Source organism: Miniopterus natalensis, chromosome 2 (assembly GCF_054644295.1).
Source record: "Miniopterus natalensis isolate mMinNat1 chromosome 2, mMinNat1.hap1, whole genome shotgun sequence".
Taxonomy (NCBI): domain Eukaryota; kingdom Metazoa; phylum Chordata; class Mammalia; order Chiroptera; family Miniopteridae; genus Miniopterus; species Miniopterus natalensis.
Window position 1 is genome coordinate 182,498,327 of NC_142082.1, and position 13,185 is coordinate 182,511,511.

Sequence of the window (13,185 nt, forward strand, 5' to 3'; positions counted from 1 at the left end):
TTCAGTTATGGAAAACGGGTAGTCCTCCCTCAGCATCCGTGGGGGGTGGGTTTCAGCACCTCACTCAGGTCCCAATATCCGCGGGTGCTCGAGTCCCTTGTATAAAATAGCGTAGTATTTGCGTATACCCTAAGCACATCTTCCCCTGTACTTTAATCATCTCGAGATTACTTGTTTAGGGAACAGTGACAAGAAAGAAAGTTTACCTGTTCAGTATGGATGTATCCACTGTAGGCCTGACTACACAGTACAACAACGTAAGTTTTCAGACATTTCCATCCCTGTTGGTTGAACCTAAGGAGGCAGAACCCGCAGGTACAGAGGGCTGGCTCTACAGATGTATGTCTTTCGTAAAAAAGAGCAACATAGAGAACTTTCAAAAGTGGGGAGAGACCTGTATGTATGTGTGTGTGTGTGTGTGTGTGTGTGTGTGTGTGTGTGTATACACACACATACATACATAGAGTGCAAATGTGGCAAAATGTTAACAGTAAGTGAATATGGAAGTTCTTTGAACATTTTGGCCACTTTTCTGTAGGTTTGAATTTTCTCAGATATCAGAACACAGGTAGCTTTTCCTTTTTTCTTTTCACAAAAACCTTTTTAACCATTATATAAATAACACGTGCTCATCATAAAACAATTCAGCCAGTATCAAACAGGATAAAGAGAAAAGTAAGCATTACCCCAGAAACTCTAACACCGAGAGAGAAACACCGTCAACCTATGCAGCTGTCTTTTCCAAGGTTCTCTCTCACAACTCAGCCCACACACATGCTTTTACTCTACCTGCAATTCAGTTGCATATAGGGTTTGGCAAAAGTAGGCTTAAAGTTGTGAGTACGGGAAACACAGAGTTTATTCTTGTGTTATTTATTTATTGTTGTATTACAAGTATAAACCTACTTTTGCCCCACCCTGAATATTACCAGCCATTTCCTTTCACTCACAGCTCATTTAATCTTTACAACCACAAAGGAAGTGGGCATCCTTACCCACCCTTCCCAGGTCAAAGATGAGAAAACCGAAGCTCCAGCCCTGTTCACACAACTGCTCAGATGTGGGCCGTCTTTCCATCCCCTTTCTCAGTCTTTGCCTACAAGGCCCACATCAAGTGCCACCTTCTTCAGGAGGCTGTCCTATACCACTGCAGCGGGGATGAGTCACTCTCCAATGGCCCCCACAGCAAGCCGAAAACCCCCACAGCCCTGGGTCTGCGGGTTTTCTCACAATCGGAGTTAATGGTATTCTTGGCAGCTCCCTCCTTGACCCGGGAGAGCCTGGGGGTTAGATACTATTTTCGTCCTGGCAGCATCCGCTGGGGCCAGGCCTGCCGCAGGCACTTCAGGCTTCCTCATTTGAACGGGATTCCGGTCAGAGTCACTGGATGTTTGCTCAAAAGGAATCATCTTCTGAGAAGGCCGGGATTCCTGTGCTGACTCCAGCTAGTATCAGTCAAATCATTCTGGGTTGGTCTTGGGGTGACCCCCAGGCTCCCTTTTCCAGTTCACGTCCTGAGACTTTCCCGGCCCTCTGACACACGCCCCCCAAAGAGAAGAGGGAGGCGGGCGGTAGAACGTCTTAGGCAGTCTTCCTTTTCTCGTCCAGCTGATGAATCTGGGGTTTCTGAACTGGAAAGGACTTCTTAGTAGAAACTCAATGGCCTTCAAAGGCCAGGGAGGTCATAGCAGGTAATGGGGGCCTGTGGGGCTGTGGAGAACTTGAGAGCAGATGTTCTGCTTGAAGGTGTTCACATTCTAAGCTAAAAATCACAAACCCAGCCTGACAGCCCCTTAGCAACCCAGATTCTGTGTGTGACCCCTGAATCTAGATTCTATCCCAAACCCCTTTAAAATCGAGACTGGGGTTTAGAAAGAAGAAGGGAAGGCGTTTCCCCAATGGTGCACAGTGAGTCAGAAGAGTCCAGCACCATCAGTGTTTCCAAGCAACCTGTTTGTCATCATCTCTCTCTCCTTCCCTTTCTCCAACTCTCTTTTGTTATCAAGTGAGAGCTGGTCTGTTTGTCTGGCCCTAGAAGTGGAACCACAGCCTTTGACCGACGGATAAAGTCATCTTAGGCCACCCCTCTCCTCAACAGATGAAGAACTGCAGCCCAGAGAGGTCAAATAACCTGCCCAAATTACACAGAAATTTAGACAAGAGACAGTAGAAGCCAGATCTTTTCAACACACACACTAAACAAGTCACTTTGTGAGTATGAGGGTGGGAATAGGGGAGGGGGACTGTCCAGGCCTTTCTCTCTGTTGTGAAGTGTGTTTCGTTTTGTTTTCTTTTTTTAATGTTTTGAAGAGGAAAGCAGGCTGCCTCTGGTTAGTTTGGTTTACTTTACCTGAGTGTTTTAAATTCCATTCTGGTGCCTGAAATCAAACTTAATTGCCAAATGTAAGTGGTATAAATAATATTTACGCTGGTTTCCTGAAGAGCTACCAAGGCTGCAGAGTTGCCATTTAGTCACATCAAAAACAAATGCCTTAAGCATGCCAGACAGCGAGGTGTGGAGAGAAATCTCTAAGATCCTAATGAGTGGTGCCCTTGGGCTCCGGGAGAGAGCTGTGTGGGCCTGGCCTCCCTGCATGCAGGGCAGCCTGCCCCTCATCCGCAGGGGTCACCTCTTGGTGGGAAGGGGTCTCCACATGTTTATAAAAGACAACTCAAACCACATTCCCTCCTGGGTTTAAGCCCAGGGCTCTCCCTCAAAACATTCTCTCTCTCTCTTTTTTTTAACCTCAAACAACCTTAATTAAAATAATTCATTAAGTCTATAAATAGTTCTCGAGCATCTACTCTGTGCCAGGCACTGTTCCAGCTCCTGGGAGGCCAGTGATGAGTGAGAGAGAAAAGAATGGTGTCTGCAGAGGAGCTTAAATGCAGAACTAACATTTGTGAAGGGATTCCTAGTACCACATGCTTTGGGTAGATTGTTTTCTCTTTTAATAAGTATCTTGTTCCAAAACAGCAATGATTTTTTTTTTAAATGAAAACGGATGGTAATTTTTAAAACTTAGTATAAATGCAAAAGAGCATAAAAAAGAAAGTTTAAAAATTACCCGATTCACTCTTAAATGTATGTGGATTGCTGGGTGAGTGGGTAGAAGGATGACTATGTGATAAAGCAAATACAACAAAATGTTAACAATAGTAGCATAACCTAGGGCACGCGAGTGTAGTTCTCTCACCTTTCTGTGTGCTTGAGCGTTTTCATAATAACCCGTGGGGGACAAACGTGACCATGGTTTACTCTCTGCGTTTCACCCACTGTATTGTAGGCTGACCTACCTTAGCCTCTAAGCTCGCTGGTCCTCCCCCCTCTTTTTCTACGTCACCTTTGAGAACCTGAATTCTATGGGCTGCTTCCCAGAAGAATGTATGTTTTATTTATTTTTTAGTTAACTACACATTTGTTAGTCCTTTGCAGGCTTAATCCTCACAGTGACCCTATCAGGAAAGTACTCTTACTGTCCCCAACCTAAGCCTGAAATTGTGGTACATCTTTAGGGGCCTTCCCCACACCCCAGGGTGACATCCTTTGCGGAAGGACTGGGACCTGGGACTTTGCTGGAGCTGTGGGGACATGGGGCTTCTCTGCAGTCCCAGGACCCAGCGTGGAAATGAATGTTTGCTGAGCAAGTGAAGAAACACTGCACTTGGTTGCAGCTAAAGTTGCTATGTGCTCAGGCCCCACCCAGGACACAGCATGGGGGCTGGGCAGTGGCAGACCTGAGCCTGGAGCAGGAGGTGCTCGCTGGACAAGGGATGACTGGATGACGTACCTGTCAGTTCCTCAAAGGTCAGAGCATGAGTGTCCGGCTCCCATTCTCCAGCAGCCCACTCACATGACAGGCCCTCGAGATGCACTCAGATTTAAGATGTCCACGTCACGGTGCAGCGGTCAGGCCTTTCAGGTGGACAGGCCTGGGACTGAATTCTGTCCTTCTGCCTCTTTCTTAGCAGTGTGACCTCAACCAAGTCACTTCCTACTTTGTGTCTGTTTCTTCACCTGAAAACATGCAAAAATGATCCCTTCCTTATGGGGCTTGGGGGCCGGGGAGCATGGCTCATGGTAAATAAGAAGTGGTCCCTGTTACTGCTGTTTCAGCTTTAACATGGGGATGGGAACACTGCTGCCCAAGGACATTGGCATTGGGGTTTCCCAGAAAACAGCCTGCTGGTGCCAGACTTGGGGCCTTCCTCTCCAAAGCACCACCACCCCCAGTTGGGGTCTTGTAAAGGCCCATTTACCATCCCAGATAGTTTAACTAGTTGGTGCCAAATTGAAGAGACAGGGGCCTGGCGTCCAGCTGAAGTCCCCCTTGAGTGATAAGGCCTCATGTAAGGTTGTGTGTTATTGCACTGGCCCTGGGATGGTGGGATCACCACGCCGCTCACCAGCCAATTCATCTGTGGCAAGATGCAGTCAAACAACTGGGCTCAGCATCTTCAGCCATAAAATGGGAGTGAAATAACAATGGCACCTAATCTGAAGAGCTGTCAAGAGTGTTTCACTGTGAAGTGCACAGTGGGTAAGGGAACTGACATTTATTCATCCCCTACATGAGCAAGGCACTGTCCTACATGCTTTACAGGTATTATTTCACTGTAATCCTTGAAACAAACCTCATGTTGATTAGATGTTTAACCTTATTTGAGGAAACATGCTGTGAGGTTGCCCTGGCTCACACAGCTAGCAAGTGGCAGAGCTGGGTTCCAGCAGACCTTGGTCTTTTTTTAAAAAATATGTCTTTATTGATTTCAGAGAGAGGAAAGGAGAGGGAGAGAGAGAGATAGAAACATCAATGATGAGAGAGTCATTGATCGGCTGCCTCCTGCACGCCCCAGACTGGGGATCGAGCCTTCAGCACAGACATGTGCCCTGACGGGGAATCGAACCCCAATCGCCTGGATCCTATGTCGATACTCAACTGCTGAGCCACGCCCGGCCGGGCATGACCTTGGTCTTTCTAATGCCACCTCAGGGACATCTCCACCATACCATCCAGCCTCCCTGAATCACCAGGCTTGGCCTGTTGCTGCCTTTTGCCCATGATCTTGAGTCTGTTGCAGGTGACTGAGGGGTCCATCTCCCATTAAATGTTAGAATTCCCAAGGTTGTGCTTTTCAGAAATAATGAGTCAGAATCTCTGCGGTGAGAGGGAGGGATTAGAGGTCTTCATTTTATTTTATTTTTTTATTTATTAATTTTAGAGCGAGAGGGAGGGAGGGAGGGAGGGAGGGAGGGAGGGAGGGAGGGAGGGAGGGAGGGGAAGGGAGAGAGAGAGAGAAAAGAAGCATCAATTTGTTGTTCTTATTTATACATTCATTGGTTGATTCTTATGTGTGCCCGGACTGGAGATCGAACCTCCATCTCCTGAATCCCAGGTCGATGCTCAACCCCTGAGCTACACCAGCAGGGCGAGGTCTTCATTTTAAACAATCCCCCCATCAGTGAGTCTGAGGGCCACTGTTCATTTCTGGACGTAAATATTTACCCTCTTTGTGCCAGAGGCCACTTTTTTGTTTGTTAACCTTAGAGTAGCAAGGAGAGAGACAGCACACCCACAGAAGGAAGAGTTTGAGAACTTCTGATGGTGCAAATGCATTTTTTCCCCTTTTAAGACTCCCTTAAAGCACATAGTAGAAGGCGTAGGAGGCTGTGTAAAAGACGCAGCTCAGGAGTCAGACTTGCCACCTTGAACAAGTCACTTCATCTCAAGCCTCAGTTTTCCATCTGTAAAATGGGCACACTAAAACCAATCTTCCAAGATTACCGTGAGAATTAAATAAGCGAACCGCATCAATTTCTCATCCCTCTTAGCATTTACTACAGTGCGTTTCAAATTTGTCTCAACAATGTATCTCCAGTTCCTAAGATGGTGTCTGGCACATATGGTTGTGGAAGAGAGAACATTTGTAAAGATAAAGTCTGCCAGGCTCATAGCCGATCCTCAATAAATTTTTAAAAAATATATACTCACACACACATATATATGTACATATGTACACACATGTGCATACATGTGTGTGTGTACCATGAAGAGGGGTAATTGGAGAAAACTCTCAGGAATCAGGCTGGTAGGCTGGGATGACACTGTATTTGGAATCCCAAGCTCTGGGTTCAAATCCAGCTGGGCCCTGGTCAGCTCAGAGGCAGCGCCTGCAGGCTTGCAGCTGGTGTCTCTCCTCGGGTCATCTCCCCTTACCTTCTGGGCCTTCTAAGCAGCCTCAGATCCCTTCGGGAAAGATCCCACACGCAAAACACCCGCCAAAGCGAGGTGCTGACGCCTCTCTGAGCCCCAGGCCCTGCTCCGAGGGAAGGACGCAGGCAGCCGGGGTTTCGGGGAGCCGTCGGGGGCGCCTGGACACCCGCAGCTCCTCACCCCGGGAGGGCGAGGGCGGCGGCGCTGGGTCGCACCCGCGCCCGCCCCGGCGCGCAGAGCTGCCCGGCGCAAAGGCCTTAAAAGGGCCGGACACTGGGAGAAAGCCGAGGTGGATCCCGTCCCGAGCCTCCCCGGGGGCGGCGGCACGTCCCCGCCCCCGGGCCCCAGGTGCGCCCGCGCCGCCCCCCGGCCGGGCTGGGGAGCCGCGCTAGGACCCGAGGAGGAAGCGCGCGGGGCTCGCACGCGGCCCCCAGCGGAGCCCGGCGGCCGGCGCGCGGCTGGACATGAGCGCGCGGCGGGGGCTGCGGGGCCACGCGGACCGAGCTGCCGGGCGGCGGCGCCGGGCGCAGGATGCGGCCGCCCGTAATTAAATAGCACTTACTCTTATTATTACTAATAATAATAACGTAATCATACCTCTAGTCATAGCATACCACTTATCGGGCCCCGCGCAGGCCCGCGAGGAGCGCGGCCCGGCCGAGGTGAGTGCGGCGCGCGGCCCGCGGGCCACAGGCCGGGCCCGACCGCGTCCGGGCGGCGGGCGGGAGGGCGCGGGGGCCGGGAGGGGGGCGGCGGGGAGCCAGGGCCGGGCCGGGGCCCGCGGGGCCACCTGGAAAGTGCATTTGGCGGGACGACAGCAGCGCCCCCCACCCCCACTCCCTCCTTTTGGGGGCCCCCGCCCGGTGCCCGTGCCCTGCCCCAAAGTTTCAAAGTTATTGTGCGGCCGGGGGCACCTGCCGGCTCTGAAGCGCGGGCGGGGGGGGCGGGGGTTTTCTCCTGGGGGGGTTCTTTGCTCGGCGATCGGGGCCTTGGGGTGCGCGGGCGCGCTGCCAGCCCCGCGAGGGGGGCCCTGCCTTTTGTGTGCGCCTCGGCCCCGCAGCGCCGGGAGGCGGAGGGACCGCGGCGAGGGCCTGGAGCGCGGCCGCCGACGGGCGCCCCTGCCGGCTGCGGCGGCCACGCGAGCCCGGGGATCCCGGGCCTGCAGCCGGGCCGGGGGAGGGGGCGGCAGGAAAGGGGGGCGCGGGCTGGGCGGGGGGCATTTCCGTTCTCGGACCCCGAGGCCTGAGCGGGGCCAGTCGCGGGGAGCGGGGCGCAGGGGGGCAGCGAGGGGCGGCTCCAGCGCCTGGGGGGGCCCGGGGAGAGGGGGGCCCAGCCGCTGCCCCCCAGCCTGGGACCCCCTTGCGGAGCTCAGACGCGGCCGCGGGCCTGGACCGGGGTCTCCAGAGACAAAGCAGGGTCGGGGGGGGGCGCAGGAACGATCCGCGGACAGACCCTGGTGCTGCGGCGACAGCGCGGCCTTCGGGGGGACAACGGGGGCGGGCCGGGCGGCAGCGGGGTCCCCGGCTGCCAGCCTGGGAGCCCCGACTTCTCACCAGGTCTCTGGGCGCCTGCGTCCCCCCCCCCCCCCCGTCTCGCAGCAAGGCAGAGCGCAGGTCCCAGAGCTGCCCCGGGGGTGCCCGACTGTCCCACATGGGAAAGCTCCAGCGGGGTCTGCGGTCCCCCCGCGCCCCCCACGGCCGTGCCCGCGCCGCGTCTCCTTTGTCCCTCCCGTGGGGGTGACGCTGGGCCGAGCGGGAGCGGTGGGGGCCCTGCGTCCGGGCGGCCAGGCTGGCGCCCAGGCTGGTAGCCGCGGGGCCGGGAGGGGGTTTGTGGGCCACGGGCGCCCTGACTTCCAAGCGCCTGGCTGTTTGCTCCCCACGACAGCGAGGAGTGTGGGTTTGGGGCTCAGGGGCTCCCTGGGATGAGCTGGCCTCTTGTCTCGGGTACAGGAAAGCAGGTTTGGGTGTGAAAGTCTGAAAAGCGATATTCCCGTAAATAGCACTTTTTAGTCTGTAAGTCAAGGGCGTTCACGTTCGCTGGCTCATCTGTCCCCGCAGCAGCCACGTCAGGTGGACACGCTTCAGGTGGACAAGCTTCAGGTGGACACGCTTCAGGCCTCGCTCTCGGGTGAGAAGCCCGAGGCTTGGAGGACGGAAGGTCAGGGAAGGCTTCCTGCAGGAAGTGGAGCTTGAGCTGGCGAGAGCGGGAAGGCTTGGCGGGTGAGCACAGGATGTGATGCCCGGCCCTGGGAGGTCGCCGTGCTTTCGCTCTGATCCTTACAGTGGCTCCATGAGGGGCGGGCGTCATTAATCTCCATTTCACAGTTCAAGAAACTGAGAAGCACAGGATGTGTGTGGCTGGCCCAAGACGCCCCCCCCCCCCCGAGCTGGATTTGAACCCAGACCTGTGTGACTGTTGAATATGCTACATTGGAGTCGGTGTCACCTCCAGTTGGTGACACCATTTAATGGGGCCACCTCCATCTTAGATACGTAGATAAGAGCAGAGACCAGGACAGTCGGAACTGGCAAACGCAACAGGGGCCGGGGCTTAAGCTTAAAGGCCAGCAGGCTCCCCAAGGCCAGGGAGCCTTCAGTAAAATAACCTTCTGTTCCGGGACCTGGAGGGGCTGGCCTCCTAGATGTACCCTCAGAGGTTTCTGGAAGTGAGACTGGAGAAGGCAGAATGGCCGTGGAAGGAGGCCTGGGCCCTGAGCGAGGAGATCTACGTTCGGCTGCCTGGTGCCTGCTGGGTGGGTGCCTGGCTGGGTACCCTGGAGGAGCTCGTAGTCGGACAGGAGAAAGACGTGGATGATTAACCCGAGCTGCCCAAGGACAGGAGCTGGGTCTGACTCACCCCCTGTGCCCCAAGCCTCAGTGGAGGTGCCAGTAGGACACGTTCAGCCATTGTGTTGTCAGAGTGAATTATGCTCCACTGGAAAGGAGGAAGCTTTATTTTTTTGTCTGGGGGTGGAAGGTCTTCCTAGAAGAAGTGCCATCTGAATATTTGAAAGATGGCTTGAGAAAGGCCGCAGGAAGGGCGTTCTGAGGAGATGCAGCGAGACGGACAAAGGCAGGGCCGTGTAAAGAAGGAACAGGCTGATCATCTGCTGCAGCCACAATACAGGCAGCAGGTGCGAGTTTCAGGTTCAAGTCCGGTTCTGCCGCTGAGCTCCCCTGCGTTCTCTGGGCCTGTTTTCCTTTCTGGAAACGAGCCCTGAGATTTGATGGTGTTTGACAGTAACCTGCGGGAGAAGCCCACTGCTGGGGGATCCGGACAGGAGACTCAGATGAGAGGAAGTAGAGGGGTTTATAGATTTTTAATAATTTAAAAACACTGATCCAGCAATTACCTAATGGTCAGGCCCCGTGTGAGTGCTTTTTCCTCGATTTGCTTATTTAATCTCTATAATAGCCCTACAGGTAGGCACTATAAGTATCCTCATTTTACTTTATTTATTTACTTCTCACTAATCTTAGAGAGAGGAAGGGAGGGAGAGAGAAACCACGATGTGAGAGAGAAACATCAATTGGCCGCCTCCCACATGGGCCCCGACCAGGGGGTCGAGCCCACAACCTAGGTATGTACCCTGACTGGGAATTGAACCTTCCACCTTTTGGTGTACCGGACAACTCTCCAACTGACTGAGCCACGCTGGCCAGGGCTAATTTATCCACATTTTACAGATGAAGAAACTGTGGCACAGACAGGTGAAGTGACGTTGTGTAAGAGGCAGAGCTAGGGAGCAAACCCAGAGAGCCTAGCTCTTGAGTGAGCTCAGTGTGGGCCTAGGTCCTAGGTATGGCTGGGAGAGAGGAGAGGGGACAGATGGGGCAGCGGCCCGGCGTGGGCCTAGGCATGGCTGGGACGGAGGAGAGGGGACTGATGGGGCCGTGGTGGTGGTCTTCAGACAGCAGAGGGTGGAGGTTTCCCTGAGCAAGTCGGGCTGCAACCTGAAGCTGGAGCCTGAGCCTGGGCTGATGAAGTGACAGCTCAGTGTCAGCTCCCAGGAGCCTCCACAGAAGCCAGCTCTTTTCATCACACTTAATGGCCCATAGAAAACGGGCTCGTTTTCCTTTCTCTGTCATCACCAGCTACAGGGCTGCCTTCCGCCTTTTTTATTTCCCCTGGTTAATCTGCTTCTCGGCGTGTCTTGATGGCTTCTGCAGGTGCATTAGCGCTGTTTCCCCACCAGGCCGTGGAGGCCCAGAGGAAGGGGCGGCAGCATTTCTGACTCAGAGCCCAGCTACAGCCAACTTCTGGTCAGCAGCAGCTCCTGAGCCTGTGTCGGAGGCTGAGCCACCAGCTTGATGGCAGTAGTGACAGCAGCCACCGCATATTTAACACTGCTGTGGGCCAGCACAGTGCTGGCGCTTTCTGTGTCTTACTCAACCCTCTTAACTTGTTGAGGCAGGAACAATTATTAGCAGCCCCATTCTGCAGACGAGGAGACTGAGTCTCCAAGATCACGACGTGCTGTGGTGGAGCAGGGGGTCAGAGGGAGCCAGGCACAGCAGGCGCCCGAGTCTGAGGTCTTGGGTGCCGCGCAGGAGTGACGCCTTCATGTTATTTTGGTCTCCGTGGAGCTCTTTTCTTATCTGTCTGGAAATTCTCACTATCTAACATCTGTATCACGCTTTTGCCCACAGTCTCTCATTAGTCCCCGTGACAGTCTTTCAAAGTAAGAGATGTCCCTCTTTTTCAGGAGAAAACTAAGAGTCACCCACTCTCGTATCCTGTCCACAGCATGACTCAGAAAGGGAACAGCGTGTTAGAGCCTTGTCTTCCGAAGTGCAAGGGTCAGCCAGCGAGCAGCCATTGGCACTTCCGGTGAGGGCTGCAGGGCAGGTCGAGGCTGTGACCCTTCTGGGGTTTTCAGAGGTTTGTCTGCTGTTGTCCCCACAGCATTCAGTGGCATGTCTGTTCCCCTGCGTGCAGAGCAATGCAGGGCAGGGAGTCCAAAGTCCTGATTTTCACCCCCAACCCCAGCACACGCTAGCTACGTGATCTAGGGCACGGTCGTTTCATCAGTCTTGGCCTCAGTCTCCTGTTCTGTGAAACAGCCTCAGGTTTGCTGTGAGTCTCAAATGAAGGAACTCTGAAAGCTATAAAGACCACTCAGTGTCTCTATAGGGCATGGTTGTGGTTGCCATGAGTGTTTAATAACTTCCAGAATGTTCCTAAATTAGCTCCATAGCCCTCTTGATCCAGGCCTGGACCACTGCAGTAGTCTCCCAGCTAATTTCCCAGCTCCCCCTCTTGTCATCCATCCTCAGTGCAGCAGCCAAAGGGGTCTTCTCAGGATTTAAATGAGACCCTGTCGCTCCCTGCTGAATACCTTCCCATGGTCTCCTGACACGCAGAACACAGCGCCTTCTCTCCAACGTGGCCTGCATGCAGCGCTCCGACTGGCCCAGCCTGTCCCTTGCACCTTGCTTCCTGCTTGGCTTCCCTTCACTCCAGTATTGTCACACCGGCCTCTGTCTTTTCCTTGAACATTCTGGGTTCATTCCCGCCACATGGCCTTTGCCTTTGCTGTATCCTTTGTTGGGTATACTCTGACCCGCCTCCCATGTTCCCATGGCTGGCTCCCTCTTTTACCTTTTAAATGCTACCTCCTCAGAAGGGCCTTCCCTAAGCTCCCAGCCACCCCTCATCACTCCCTGCCATTTCCTATTTTAGTTTCCTTGTAACTCTTGTCTATACCTTTGTCTTGTGCATTTAACACTGATCTGTTTCTTTGTCTTCCCACAGCTGGAACGCAAACTCCACAGGCCAGGGACATTACTAACCTTGTTCCCCCAGCATCTGGCAGCGCCCCTGCATATGAAGGTGCTTTGTGGATATTTGTTGAATAAATGAGTAATAGTAGCAGGATGTCCCAGAACAGCCCTTGCCAAAAACGAGTGGCCTGGACAGAAACTGCCAAGAAATTGGTGTGGACTGATTGAAAATTACTTTTAGGTTATTTTTGTAAGTTGCCAGCATCCCGCTCAGCAGAAACACAAATTTCTGACCTCCTCTGCCCTTTGTAAATCTGCAAATTGTCTTGCAATGTGCGTATCATTAGCTCCATATATCAAAAGACAAAAACTGAGGCTCAGAGAGGTACCCGAAAGCTAGCGTGGGACAGTGCTGGGACTGGAGCCCAGGTCTGGCAGCCCACGCAGCTCGGCTCCTTGCGCCGACCCGGCCAGCCTCGCTGTCTTCAGGCTGTGAAGCCGGCAGAGCAGCCTATGAGACTCTCCTGGTGCCCGGGTGGTACAACCACGAGGATTTCTGAGCTCCTGTGAGCAGGAGTGGTGACTTCTCAATTGCTCAAAAGAAAGAAACTCCACAACGTTAAGTGGCTGTTCTGGACTGTGGGCCCCTGAGTGCTTTCTGTTTTGTTTTGTTATACTTGCGCATAATTCCCAAGGGTTGTACAATGAACTGCTGTTACTTTTCTATTAAACATCTCACTTGAGCCCCACAGCTGGTGGGTGGTGATGGAGCAGGAGCCTGGGCCCCCTGGACACACAGATGTGGCTTCCGGCCCTTCCTATGCCATTTGGCCCCCAGGTCGGTGGAAGCCTAAGAGGAGATTCCGAAAATTAAAATTCTCTGTAACTGGAACACTGCAGGCAGGGGGAGGCTTATGCTCTGCTGCTGACTCTTAGTTTGGTTTATGTGGGGGCGGGGGGACGGGGGGGGGGGGGGACGGGACAGTGGGGGAGGCCTAGGGGCAGTTTCCTGAACTTTGGTTTCTTTTGAGGTGGCCAGTTAAAAGCAAACAAAGTGCAAGTTGCTGAGGCCTGGGCACATTCCATTTCACGTCATTCCCCGACAGTGGCCCCTGGTGCTGCCTGGGGCAGTCGGGTACCTTCAGCTTTCTCCCTCCAGCTTTCTCCCTCAGCAGCTGGCAGCCGCATGGCCTTGGGCAAGCCACAGACCCGTCAAGCCTCACTTTTAAGATTTTATTTTTTCAAGC

The 13,185-nt window shown here is 53.7% G+C and overlaps 1 protein-coding gene across 2 annotated transcripts in view; it reads left to right on the forward strand.

The window, feature by feature from the left end:
* The first annotated feature begins 6,685 nt into the window (after positions 1 to 6,685).
* Positions 6,686 to 13,185, forward strand: part of ZC3H7B (zinc finger CCCH-type containing 7B) — a 39,226-nt gene continuing 32,726 nt past the window's right edge. For both annotated transcript variants that reach the window (XM_087814944.1, XM_087814945.1), the window contains exon 1: positions 6,686 to 6,877. The gene's annotated coding sequence lies outside the window, so the exon portion shown is untranslated. The remainder of the gene's footprint in view (positions 6,878 to 13,185) is intronic.